The sequence below is a fragment of the Falco naumanni genome, chromosome 17 (genome assembly GCF_017639655.2).
Source record: "Falco naumanni isolate bFalNau1 chromosome 17, bFalNau1.pat, whole genome shotgun sequence".
Lineage (NCBI taxonomy): Eukaryota > Metazoa > Chordata > Aves > Falconiformes > Falconidae > Falco > Falco naumanni.
Window position 1 is genome coordinate 2,155,039 of NC_054070.1, and position 14,325 is coordinate 2,169,363.

The window sequence follows — 14,325 nt, forward strand, 5'->3', positions numbered from 1 at the left end:
CCCCTCGGTGCCCCGCTGTTGCCGGGCAACGGGCTCCTGCGTCCTCCCGGGGCCCGCCCGCCGCCCGCCCGCCGCCGCCTCCACCGGGCCCGGGCCCGTGTCCCTCCGAGCCGGGAAAACGGTGCCGAGCGGGAGCGCGGCCGCCGGCCCGCAGCAGCTACCCGGGCTTGCTCAGGGCCGGGGAAGCCCCGACATGACGTTGCCGCTTTCTTGACCGGCGCCTTGCGGGGATGGGCCCGGGGAACGGGCAGACCCCTCAGCGGGGCCCGCCGCGGCCCGCGCCCTGCCCCCGCGTCTCATCACTCCTCGAGGGCCAACACCCCGGAGGGGGCTCTGCCGGGGCTGCTGGAGCCAAACCGGGAGCGAGGCCCCAGAAGTCTGCTTTAAAATCCCAGGATTTTTAAGGGAGTGCTATTTCTGAGCTCTTCCCACACACACAGCTCAACATCTCCGGCGGATCGCCTCCAGCTGACAGCCCTCCCTGCGCTCCTGGTGGCTGCCGCCTCCGCTCTCCCCCTGCCCTCAAGCTCGTTTCCATCCTGCCAAGTGCCTGGGTATGAATTTAAAAACCTGAAGCTATACATATAGTCAGGTTCTCGGTACAGAGTCATTGTTACTGACTGAGACAAATTTTCAGCTAAATGCAGAACAAATTCTGAGTTATGAAATCTGTACACAGAGGTTAAGATATTGGCCTGGCCTGGAAGCCGATCGTGAATTCATAAACTTTCAGAGAGGCTGGACCAGTCTGTTTTGAGGCTGCAGGTGGAACAAGAGTTCGGAGGATTTGTTACACCTTAGTTGTACTAACCTAGTGAGCAGAGGATTGATTGGCAAGATCCAGCGGCTGGGGATGAGAAATCAGCGTTTAGCCAGGAGGGCTAAACCTTCAGAGCTGGCACATGCGCTGCCATGCCATGCCAGCGCCTCTTTCTCTAGATCCAGTTCAAGCAGAAATTATTGTGCTGCAGGCAGGTACCAGTAAGTGAAACTCTGTGTCAGACTACATCATCATATGGTCCTCTTGGAGCTTAAAATCAAGAGGGATGTTTGACCAGAATGTCACAACAGACTATCAGCCCACAAGAGATGCAGCCTGAAGTAATGGAGATAAAAAGTCAGCATATGCCTGCACAGTGCTTACCTTCACGCTACATGCTCCTCATTTCCCGACAGGCACATCAAATCAGCCTCTGCATCTACCTCGTGTTGATTTTCCAAGGATATGTAGGAAATCTCTGACAGTATTGAAGACCTACTTAAAAAAATCCATGACTGCCTTTACTCTTTTCCAGATGTTCTTTTATGTCCTGGGAAAACTAAGGTAGCCACGGTAAAAATTGCATATTGAAATTAAACTTTAGATCACAAAGGATGTAAAATACCACACAAAAAGTAGTGTTTACATTTATGAAATGGGTGCACATCCTTAGTTTTTGAATGTTGACAGATATATTGAGTTGCTCTTCACATTTAATGTTCTTCATATATTTCTTCCTTTAAAATACATGTTTTAAAATAGGAAAAAGGAATTAGAGAAAATAAAAAACATCAACTTTGTAAATGTGTAAACAAGAGCAAGGTACATCATAGGGTTCAGAATAGGGTGCTTAGGGGCAGGGTTAGTGGTGGGCTTGGCAGTGCTGGGTTAATGGTTCGACTTGATGATTTTAAAGGTCTTTTCCAACCTTAATGATTCTATGATTCTATGAATGCACCGTGCTCTCAAAGGCACCCACAATGTACCTGAGAAACTTAATGTAATTTTGGTGTTGGCTCTACTTTGAGTGGGATGGGACCAGAGACCTCCAGAGGTCCCTAGACCTCCGATCTAAATTGTGCTTTGAGTCTATGTCAAAGTCCACAGAGCTAAATTCCTTCACTTGACTTGATAGGACTTGTCCTGTCCTTGGAGAGTCCTCTGGGAATGCATAAAAAGGTCTCAGCTAGAAACTTGGGAGAACCTTATCCGTAGGCTTCTTTTTGTGTTGCTCCCTCAGGCTGGCTTAAACTTAGAGACCTCTTGCCAGCCTGGGAAGTGGAGGAGCCACCTGTGTTGTGGCCTGCTTGAAGAGGCAGTTGGGACGTGGTGGGATGAGGTCTGATACTGAAGTAGTGTTGGTGGTCTCCGCGGCATGACTTTTGGGGTAGGTGGTACTGAATCTCACACGCAGCAGACCTGCTGAGGCCAGCCAGAGCCTGGCTCTTTGTGCCCCCAAAGGCTACCCTGCGGAACGGCCTGACCAAAACACAGCACTCATGGTGACTCAGATGTTCTCCCATTCTTGTGCTAGGACATCAGGGAAGCAGTTACCCAGCAGATGCGCTGGCTCGGCTCTCCAGAGCTGCAATACATCCTAGCTCAGTATTTCCCACACTAGCAATACTGGGAAAGCTGCTGCTAACCTGCCGCTCATGCTGCAAATCAAATCTGGTTTGCCCCAGAATTATAACACAGAGACTGTGTCCCCAGGGCACACAGGCCAAGTACACTGAGACGAGATCCCCATTAAGCCGAACATCTCAGGCTGTACTTGAGTCTTTTTTCTCTCAAACGTACTTAGTCTTTCTCCTTAGAAAGGCAAGTCAGGCCATTTCACTTGCGACCAACTGTGCAGAGCCCAGATTTCCAGCTTGAGACATTTTGTGTTTACTCTTTCTTGCAGATCATGGTTGAAACCTCTCCTGACCCTTCCTTATGGTACTTCTGGGTGGGCAAGTTTTCAAAGCTGTCATTGGCCGTTAGAGTAATCTGAGAAATGCTATACTTCCACACTTGTCTGTGTGTTTTGGAAAAATGACTGATGTGGCTGAGATGAGCATAATTATCATAGGGAGGCATAAGGATTTCAGGGAACAGATAGATGGATTTTGGAAGAGATGAGAATGCATCAAAGACAGGTAGGGCAGAACCATGCCAGACTTGTCTGCTTCGTATACCCCAGGAGCTTACAGTGTCGGCGTGAGCTGCAGGTACTAGTCTGTGGTGTCGGAGGAGTAAAGATGTGCAAGAACTCTAGAGATACAAAATAGATGTGCCCAGGACAGATCAATAAGAGCTTTAGCCTAAGCATAGGCAAAAGCATTACAAACCAATTCTGATTTGTGAACAAAGTGATTTTATTTGAAATGCTTCTTAAGTTATAAAAAGTCTTTTGGAGGCTTAAATGCAACAGAGCTAATGTCCTTTTAAACATGACTGATGTGCTTTCTTGTTCATTCGCAGAGGAAATATTTTACATTAAAGGTTCTGTTCCTAAAGATTTTGTTCTTAAGGTCTTCCATTTTCCAGGACTCCCATACCTGTGGTCCCATGATAGATAAGTTCTTCATGCTTTCTGGGCTCACAGAACTCTGTTGTTATGGGAGGAGGAGTGGTTAGGGGAAGGCAGAGGAAGAAAGGTTGGAACTGCTTTGACTGTGAGTCATTTAGGTCAAAACCGACAAAAGCCACCACCAGATTTGGGAACATCCTCCAGAGGATCTTTATCCCCTGGAGGATAATCCTCTACCAGCTAGAGGCACTCAAAGGCTACAGTACTCAAAGTGCCTACTGGCTTCAGCTAGGCATTGCGTTAAGCTGCTCATCTGAGGACCCATGAGTCTGTTTTCAATCCTTATGCTGCAGTTTCTAGGAGAAAAAGTCAGTTACTGCATTTCAACTCTTGTTGCAAGCCCTGTGTTAAGAAATGTCTTTATTCTTTTCCAGTCCAGCTGCCTGATGGATGTTCTTCAGTTGAAAACAAGGCAAGGTTTCAAGGAGAGGTGATTTCTTTTATCAGAGAAATCAACATTCCTGGAAAAACAGGACAGTGTTTGGGCACTCAAGCTCTCCTTCAAGCCTGGAGCAGAAGCAGGCGGCTCCGGATTGTTCTTCAGCAGTGGTTTACCAATTTGGGATGGGCAAGATTATTGTGGCTGCAATTGTGGAAGAACCCAAACTCTTTGATCCTCCACTTCTTACATGTTGATTTACAGTCTGGCTTTACTGTGGAGCAAGCCAACTGGATCCCCGGGTGAGAAACTCATGCTTGCTGTCAGGGGAGTGATGGAAGAGGGAACCAGGTTGGGCCCCATCCTCAAGAGATAGCAGGATTGTGACTGTCACTATTGTGGTCCATGTTCACCCACAGCTGTCTCAAAATATTCCCCAATACCTTCCACTCTTCCTTCTATGCTCTTTCAATATCCCTCTACAGAAGTCTGTGAAGAAAACCTGATGATGCTCTTCTGCTTTTCTTTTCAGAGAAGCAGCTTTGTCACTTTTTCTCATGTCTGGAAGAGGCTTGCTGGAGCTATGAAGAAAGCTGGGAGCCATCCATCCGGCTGGTAACATACCAGTGCAGCGACACAAGGTCATTTACCTGGATATTAGCCAGGCTGGATACACCTGAAGGCAACATAAATATAAACAACAGAAACCAACTCAGGTTAGTAACAAGACTGCAGCTGTCTTTCTGGGGCAACATGTCTTTTCATGACTGCTGTGTGAAATCTGTGGAAGGGAGACTTCCAATGAGCCTCTGGTGATATTCCATAAATGCAGAGCCAAGACAGACTTAGAGGGGGTAAGGAAGAACCTCGGGCATGGGCCTTCAAAGTCATTGGTGTTTTAGACTTGGGAGTCAAACGGGAGACTTTCTCATAGCCAGATATAAGGCCTTTGTCAAAGCCAGGATGATTTCCATGATCTGAACTTTTCAAACATCTGTAAGGATGTGCTCAGGTCTGGGAGGAGGGGTCATGTGGGTGTGGGCGCTAACAGCATGAACAGGGAGGGCAGAGGGCAAGGAAACACGACTCAGTCTAGTGCAGATGTGCTGTTGGAGGTGATGGTGACCGTCTGCAGCCCAGAAAAGGAGTCAGAAGGATGCACATCCCCTGACTGAGCAGAAATCCCCACACTATCATCTCAGAGCTTTACCATCTCTGGTCAGAGAAGCTACAATCCTGGGCAAGGCTCATGTCAGGCACACTTCTTTCAGAAGGAGCAACGATGCAAGACTGGTTAGTTTCAGTTTAGCAACAAGATGCATCACATGGAGGGCCTTGGGTGCTTTACTGGGTCATGATCAGGTGCATCTCCATGAGAAGTTGCACCTGACCCATCATGGCTGTCTTCTAACCCACTCATCTTCCTTTGCTGACATTTTTCTCTGTGGGGGACTGATAGCTGGCCGGGAGTCAGTGTTGGCCTAGCTCACTGATGGACCATCACAGATTATCAGTTTGGGATTGTTGGCAGCTTGTAAGCATGGAAAGATTCATAGCAGATTCAGTTTTTTTCCTCCATGAACTGCAAGGTGGTGGTTTCTTCAGCTGTCTGCAGTATGGCTGTTCTAGCCCTTCCCTTGCAACTGGAGTCAGCAGTGGAAATCCTGTTATTATGATTGTCTTCTCTTTGCTCTTCATGGCATAAAATGGGGGCTGTGCTCCAATGAATGCAGACTTAACAGGGAAAATACTTGCAAATCCAACATCACTCAGACAGTTTAAATCAAATCTCTGGTCCTCCCCCAAAACACCATTACATAACCATTATGTAAACTGTCTCAAAAAATCTATGAAATGCCTCTTGTAAAAATACCCCACCTCCATCATGGAGCTATTGTGAAAACACACTGAAGAGACCGAAAATACTGCCAAGGAGCTATCAAGAATAAGCCCAAAACCCCACAAAGAAGCCATTGTAAATAGGACCATAAAAAATTGAGGGATCATTGTATAAATCCCTTCAAAAGGCTCCCATGAGAATGCTTCCAAAAATCACACAAAAGACTTTTAATACTAGATGCTTTGTGGGATTTTTTAGTTGTTTTTTTTATGGTCCTTTTAATGGGGTGTTTATGGCTGTGCTTTGACACTACAGATCACTTCCAAAACGCCTTCTATGTGGTGTTATTTGGGGCAGTTTTAGAATCACCAAGATGTTCACAGTAAATCCATATGGTTTGACTCCAGGGCAGCTTCACAACTGCCTTGATGATTTTCGCAATTGTTTCATCAGTAATGCCCTATGGGCATTTTCTAAATGTCCCTTTGGTGGGATCACTGAGACATTTGATAAATTACTTTGGTGGGGCCTTAGATCTATATATTTTCAAAATTGCCTTTGGCTGTGGTTTCTGGTGTGCTGGATCTGTAGTTCAGATTGTTTTCCAGCTTTTAGAGGAGTCACAGAATGGTTCCTGGGCTGGGGCTTCAGATGATTTTTCAAATTCTTCTTGGCTCTGTCCCTTGGGTGAGGTCTTTGAGTCAATTTAAAATGACTTTTGGATATCAAGGTTCCGGAGTTGGGTACTGTCTTCAGGAATATTGTAAGAAATGTTTATTGTGTGACCTGAGAAGTGCTTTAAAAAGCATCCAATGATATCTTATGCCCATTTTCAAAATGGCAAGTGTCTCTGGGGTGTGATATAGACATGTGTTGGATGTGATCTGTGATGTACTTCCAGACTGGTCTGTGAGGCCATGGGCAAATGAGTACAGTACCTACTACAGACAGTGATAAGGATGATACAATGACAAGTTATGAGGATGCGTGTCCATGCAGAGAGCCATAAAGATGCAGCGAGATGCGTTACTGCAGAACTGCCCACGCACCGCGCGAGGGCAGAGTAGCTCCAAGTCTGCTCTAGCAGCTTTGTAAAAGAAAGGATCTTCCCAGCGTCAGTGTTTTAAGAACTGTATAATCCCTGTGCATGTGTGTGTTCGTATGTGTATGTGAGAGTGGCTGGAAAGACCCCTGGTATTTCTTCTGAAGCACCCAAGCAGGAGCTAATGGTCCCTCTTAGCTTACCAGACATCCGGGCAGGGCGATATTTGAGTATTGTCACGTTGTGTCCAATACAAGGTTACTCAGCACTTTATCCAGTCTGGATCTGAAACGTCAAAGGAAGTGTCACTATTTTGACATGGGAGCCACTCACTCAGTGGGATGGCTGCGGAAGCATGTTCTTTTTGCTGTATAGCAGGGTGTGCTGTGACAGTCCTGCGTCCCTGGCCTCTTCCCCAAGGTTGGATTCCCAGACATCAGCACTAGAAAGTCTGCACACCATGAGGGAAGTACCTTCCCTCGACAGCACCGAGCAATATATGTGGGCACAGGATCTGGGAATTGTTCCTTTACCTGGAGCTTGACATGGTGCTCTTGTCACTCACTGAAGAGCTCACCTGCTGGCTGTCACAGCACGCACCAGAGTTGCTGCCACTGGAACCAGCCTGTTTTCACCTTCTGCCACACATTTAACCCCTGTTTCTGTTTCATAACCCTTTTTACCTGACTTTGCTCCCTATGCTCATGCATTTGTACCTTAGGGGACATCTGCCCACATCTGCACTACTGGTGGTTGGGCTCTGAGGGGAAAGCGTGCCCTTGATGGCTTGTGAGGAGGTGACTGTGGGATCCAGCATGTCTCCGCGTCTCACTTGCTTTCATCTTTATAGAGTAGGTTTTCACCCAAATCAAAATCTTCAGTTTCAGTAACAACCTTCAGTCTTTACCTCTTCCCTAGAATACCATGATGTGTGTAATCTATACCCTGTCCCTTGCATGTCCCTTGCTGGTGAGGAGGGCTGGAGTGCCAGACTCAGGAGTCCAAGTGATTACATGGGACAAGTAGTGAAAAGAGAAGGACAAGGGTGTACCTAAAAGGCTAAAACAGGAGGACCAGAGCGGGGATAGTGCACAGAACATCCTCAGTTTGCCCAGCACTCCCTGGCGGGGTCTGGTGCGTGCTGCCCAGGAGGTCTCTGTCCCCAGATGGGAGGACACACAGTAAAGAATTAGATCCTGCGGTTGTGGGGAGCTTTTTGTCTCCCTTATGCAAATGAACTCCATTCTTCTGGTATTAGGGTTAGCCAGTGTGATGAGGGCCCCAATGCAGTTGATGCAAAAGTTCCATGATTTTGTGACGCTTCAAGCAGGGATTCCATAGGTGAGAAGATGAGGGGAAAAAAGCAGAAAGAGCTTCACTGTAAGTCTAACGGTCATTTAATTTTTTATGTAAGTGCTGGGCAGGTGATGGATCTGCTAGTTCTCCATAAGGAAGAACCGGTTGCAGATGTGGTGGCTGATGGCAGCTTTGGCTGCTGGAATTATGACTTGGTGGATTTGAGACAAGTAAGGAAGGCAAGCGGCAGAGTAGTGATTCTGACACCAGGAGATCAGGCGTCATTGTATTCAGGGGTTAGGTGAGATTGCAATGGAGGTTGACCTTGGAGAGCAAAGCCACCCAGGAAAGCTGCTAAAACTTTGAGGGTGACCTCCCCAAATGGAGGAAGGGCCCAGCCTGATCTGCAAGAAGTCAAGCAAGCATGGCAGGAGGCCAGCATGGATGAACAGGGAACTCATGACTAAGCTCAAATAATAAAAACAGTAAGTGCTCAGAAAGTGAAAGTAGGGATGGACTGCCCAGAAGGAATATAGAAACATTGCTTGAATGTGCAGGGGTGGAGCTAGGAAACATTGGTCCACTTCTGAATGGGTTGGGTGTCCTCTTGACAAAGGACATGGAAAAGGCTCCAGGCTTCACTAGCATGGCCTCCCTGGCTGTGAGAGAGGGAGGTACATTAGAAGAAGATAAAATTGTAGGTCATTTAAGGAAATTTAATGACCCTGTGAGACCAGACAGGATGTACCTGAAGGGCGCTGAGGGAGCTGGCTGCATCACTGAAAACTCTTGGCAGCTGGGGAAGGATCCTGATGACTGCCATGAGAAAGGCAGGTGTCACATCCACCTTCAAAAAGGGCAAAAAGGAGGATCCAGGAAATGACAGAGCCTCACCTCAGTCCCTGGGGAAATTTTGGAGCAGATCCTCCTTGAAACCATGTCCAAGGACATGAAGCCACAAAAGGACAAGAAAGCGACTGGGAACAGTCAGTGTGACTTTACTAAAGGTAAATCTTCCCAGTTACCTTCCAAAGTGAGATGACTGGCTGTGTGGGTAGAGGGTCAGTGGGTGCTGTTTCCCCTGGCTTTTGCAAGATTTCTGACAGTTTCCCATGCACACTTGTAGCAATGGTGTTGCAGTGAAGGCCAACCACATACTGGGCTGCATTAGTAAAAGTGCAGCTAAACTGGAGGGAAGCATTTTTTCATTTCCATTTGGTACTTAGGGGGTCACACCTGAAGTACTGTGTCCATTTTGGGGTCCCCAAGCATAAGAAAGACATAAGAGTCCAGATGAGGCAGTTGGGGGCTGAAGCACAGGACACATGATGGGGGGCTGATGGGGCTGGGTTTCAGCCTAAAGGAGAAGAGATGAAGGAGAGATCCTGCTGCCTGCAGCTACCTAATGTGGGGCTGTGTCAGAGGTGCATGTTGAAAAGGCCAGTGGTCGTGGACACAAATTTCAGCAAGGGAAATTCTGCTGCAAAATTTTCCCCCGTTGGAGTGGTACAGCTCTGGGACAGGTACCAGGGAGCTGGTGAGATCCTCATCCTGGAGGGGTTTCAGAACCTAACAGCACAAGGTGCTGAGCAACCTGATCTTGCTTTGGGGTTAGTCCTGCTTTGTGTAGGGAATTAGACTGGAGCCTTCCAGAGAGCTGGTCTGACCAAAATTATTTTGGGTTGCTTTTATCTCTCTGCATACAAGACTGTATTCTCGTTTAATCTAAACATCCTATTGAAGACTATAAAAGCTCCAGCATTTATTTTTAATTTTTGTATGCTATATTATAGAGGGTTTTTTTACATTTAAATTTTCTCTGTCTAGAAACTCTCCAAGATCTTGTGGACAGGTTGGTTGCTGTTATAACATATCTGGGATAGTATAACTTATTCGCAACTCGTAAATTGACATTAAGAAATTTTCTGTTTGCTGTTGTTGTGTTTACTGACATGTCTTCATATTTTGCTTACAGGCTTTCTCATGCAGGAATAGAGCTCCAGAATCTTTATGTAGTTCACCAGAGCCAGGTGAAACTTCCTTTAGCTGTGTTTTGCAACTCAGAATGCTTTACAGTGTTGTTTCTAAACCAGTCTGTGTTTTGATGTTAGAAAACAAGGTCAAGGGCGTACAGAGCTATGTCAGTTCACATTTTATTTGTTCATTAACAAAAAGACCTAGATGAAAGTGAAGGAAAACTGAAAAGTACACTGGTGAAAAAGCTGATGCTTTGAGAATCTTGCCTAGATATCTGCAAAATTTTTCTGTAAAGGCTTCTCTGTTCATATTGCATTCTGGACACTTGTTTCCTCTCGAATAAAAAGGGAATACCCACATATCTCTACTATAGGTTTAAATATGACAGCCATAAGGCTTTTTCTTTTTACTGTAATAATGCTATGGGGCTGTTGATGTGCTTTGAGTGATGTTGGTTTTAGGGTGGAAAATGGATAGGTGGCCTTTTGTGCAGGAAAGATTGCTGTCATAATGTGCTTTAAAGTTTTATGGAGCTATGTTTCTGTAAGCTATAATTTGTGTCCCTGAAGTTCTGGTGAATAAGAGATCATGCCGGTGAGGAAAAATGACCTTACCAGAAAACAAAAGTTCCCCAATATTATGGACTGCCAGAAATGTAATGGAATTTATTTTATGAGGTTTTTTTTAAGTCCTTAAGGTCTATCACATATATGTGTGCACCCAGAGGCCCCACAAAGCTTTGCCAGACAGGTTGAACATGCCTGTCCTTAGTGGCTGTCTTGCTTGTGGGGTTGGCCTGTAGGTGTTAACCTCTCCTGTCTGATGCAAGACAGTGAGAAAAGCTGTAGGAGGCTCAGACTCTTTCCAGAAAGGTTATTGTCGCCTTGAAAGTTACCTGTGCTCATGGGTGTCGCTGTGGCCCTAAACTTTGAAGTGATCCATAAAAGATGGCAGTGTAGTCTGGGAAGGGTCATGCAATATGCTTTGTAACACAAGAAATATTTCTGCCAGTGGGATGGACAATCTGGGGCACAGGACTTGACTAGCAGTGGAGCTGTGGTGTAGTTGGGGAGAGGCAGAACCACGTTGGAGAAGGCAGAGAGTAGTGGCACCAAGCTTGCTGGGAAGAGTGTGTGCACCCAGCAGGAGCTACCTAGGGTGCCTGGAGTTAGCTGAGGTCCATTTTTTTTTTGTTCCCTTTCAAATCTGGAAACTCTCCAGCCCACACTGAAATGGCCCAGACTCACTAAGTCTGGCAAGATGAATCTCATCCAGCTCAGCAGCCATTATTTAACCTCTTCTTTCCCTATTCCTCTCTGAGCTCTAACCTCTGATAGGATCTATTTTTATTTTATTTTAATTTATTTTCCCTTTAAGAAGTTTTCACTGGAGCAAAAATGTAGTGTAAAAAAGGGCATTTTCAGCTTGGAAGGATTTGTTTCTGGAAGGTGAATTGCATCTCACCCCTATGGTATGCACATGGTGAGCTGTAATTTCTGCCTTCCTTTTAAGCATATGGGAGGCATTAAGAGGTGAGGATTGGTTCCCTGGACACAGTGTTTGGAACAAAGACCATCAGTTTAGAATGGAGACCTTTATATGCTGATATTTTTGCCTTTTTCGCTTGGTTGATACAATTCGCTTCACTATGAACTCCTCAAGGCTTTGTTAACAGCAATCATTAAGGACTGTTATGAAGGAGGAAAAGGGACTTGGATGGACTCAGCTGATCACAGCTGAGACAATGGCACACCAGATATTGCAGGCAGAGGAAGCTGCTGCAACGTGCTGGCAAAAAAGATATCTGACAAGGTGAAATCTCAGAAATCAGCTGCAGGCATTTGAGGGGGGTAAGGCAGAGGCTTTAGTGAGGTTGAAAATGGAAATACCTCCTGCCAGAGTTGCTGTGTAGGGAGAGGTAAGATCTGTGAGTGACCTGGGGGGAGGATTCAGCATCCATTTCTTGTGATTTGGAACAGAGACCTCATGAGGTCTGCTTCTTAAACACCTCTTCCTATGATGTGCCTCCTCAGACTTCTGTGGCATTGCTCTCTCTGCTCCCTCTCCTGACACTAACTGCTAAAGATATTTGTAGGCTGTCTGCAGATAAGGAGGATTAGGAGATACTGAATTGCCAACTGTTTGCGCAGTACAACTTCTGTGATGCAAAATCTTTCTACTGTTTCTTGCTCATGTGGGAGTATGAAGAAGGCGGTGGTGCAGCATGTGCTGATGTCTGACTGTAGCTTCTTGCCTTTGTGTTTTGCTGTTCTTTGAAGACTGGGATTTTCAGAAAAACCTGAGGGAGAAGAGGCTGTCCAGAAATCTTAACCTCAATTCACTGGTTCAGCAGAGGTCTGGAGAACAGGTGAGGGCTCCTGCTGTCTGTTGTGTGATGGGAGTAAGAGTTAAAGGACCACTGCTCCACTTTACTCACAGGAACAGTCAACGCTGCAAGTAACGGGATCATCTCAGCCTCTGCTTGACAGGCATGTGCTCCCCTGGGAACTGGAGGTTCTCCTCGTGTTGGCCAAGGTGCAGCCTAGTCAGCATTTGCTCATTGTTGTTCATGCCCTCTGCAAAGCATGCAGGGCCTCAGCCTTACTGTCCTTATGGCATGGATCTCCTCAGCCCCTTCCGTATGCTTCTTGTCTCAGACAGGCTCTGGCAGGAAAGACCTCACAGTCAGATCAAGACACTTGTCCTCCACAAGCCTCAGGGCCCCTGGGATGTTCCTTATTCACCAGCATTTGTCAAAAGAGAGTATCGGACTCTTCAAAGCTTTGCTCACTTGACTTACACCTGGCAGCTTCAGATCTGCAGCACAGTTTTATTTCTGTTTTCCTACAATTTATTTTATTTTGCGTGGGGTGACGCAGGGGTGTACATAGCAGGAACAGGAAGAGAAGTGGTGCAGCAAAGTGGAGATAGAGAGATGGGGGTGGGTGATGGATCCAAACAGCCAGCCAGTCACAGCAAGGCAGAGAAAGGCCAGCCAAGCCATAAAAGCTGGACCAGAAAGTGCTTTGCCTTCTTGTCTTTTTTCCTTTTGCCCCTAACGTAACTGAAGATGTGTGTGTCCAGGGTGAAGTTCATTTCACTGTGTTCCTCAAATGTCTTCAATGTGGTGGCAAAAGGAAATGTGAAAATGTGGCTATGTAATTTTTCCAAACCAGAAGCTTAAAAAAAAATATATATAGAGAGAAAAAATAAAGATCTAAATGTGAGAGTGGGAGAAGAAGAAAGAGCAGAGGTGGGCTGGAGAAGGTAGGCGAGGAAAAAAATCCGGTTATTTTAATTGATTGATTCAATTGGCAAAAAACGCAGGGGAAAAACAAAAAATTAAAAGCATAAAAGGCTTTTTTCCTGAGGGCTTGGAGCAAAACAACTGCAGAATTTTTGGTGCAATTGTTTTTCTGTTTGTTAACTGGCTCCGTTACTGTGGGGCAGCAAAGCAAAGGAGAGGAAGAGCCTGGCTGTGAATCACTGTGTAGGAGCAAGTACTCCTTTTGGGCACCCCTTTAACCTCAATGGCAAATTTGAACCCAACTTCACATCTACTTTCTCCTTGAGAATTAGGGTCACTTTAGCTGTGTTGCTGAAGACTGTAGCGTCCTGGACAGCTGATGGTAGGAAAAGTTAGCATTGCCACCAAAACAACTCATCTGGTTCCATCCTCCTTTATTCCCCTGGTTCAAGAAATCATCCACAATGAAACTAGCCCTTTTTTTTGTTGTTGTTCAGAATTGACCTCAAACACTTCCTAGGTGGTGTGGAACAGCTGCTGGATTTTATCCCTAGACTGGCAGTAATTCAGGATCAGTTTTTTCCACACGCCATGGTGTAAGCACAGATATAGGATGATGCTTTTGAGAGGAGGAACTAGTTTATGGGTGTACTCACAAAGTTCCTGGCCCTTTGCTTTCTTGTACATCTTGGCTGGGAAAGTTACAGTAGTAAGTTTTAAAAGGTATGTTTGGTTTTATGCAAACAACACCCCCCTAGTATTTCTAGTCAAGTGTTACCTTAGGGTGAGACCAGCTGTGCATCTCCACTGCTTCCCTCCTGTCCCTCTGCAACGTGATAGGAAAACCTGGACGTGCAGGCTGGGACTGTGCTGTGGTGCATAGGGTTGTCCCTGAGCTGGACAATGGGTGAATCAGGACCATGGGTCATGTCCTACAGGCTAGAAGTTTTCTTTGTCTCTAAGACTGTCCCTGGCTGCTGGATAAGGAAGGGAGACAATACCTCAAAGAATCCAGTCTCTCCCCAAGCAAAGAAAATGCTGTCATCAGGAAGAGGGGAAAATGTGTGCTTAGCTTGTAGATGGCTTTGCTGTCAACTTGATTTACACTTCAGGAAAATCAACTGATTGTTGTAAAGAAATAGATCTTATAATATTTATGTGTGATGCTGACTGGTTGGCCAGTCCTCTCTGGTTTTAGGTTGTTGTCTT

General features: G+C 46.0%; 1 long non-coding RNA gene across 1 annotated transcript; it reads left to right on the top strand.

Annotated features, from left to right (window-relative positions):
- The first annotated feature begins 75 nt into the window (after nucleotides 1-75).
- Nucleotides 76-13,103, top strand: LOC121098719. The gene is made up of 4 exons (XR_005831333.1): nucleotides 76-554; nucleotides 3,710-4,016; nucleotides 4,247-4,430; nucleotides 12,149-13,103. It is a non-coding gene; the product is annotated as an uncharacterized LOC121098719 (long non-coding RNA).
- The last annotated feature ends 1,222 nt before the right edge of the window (nucleotides 13,104-14,325 follow it).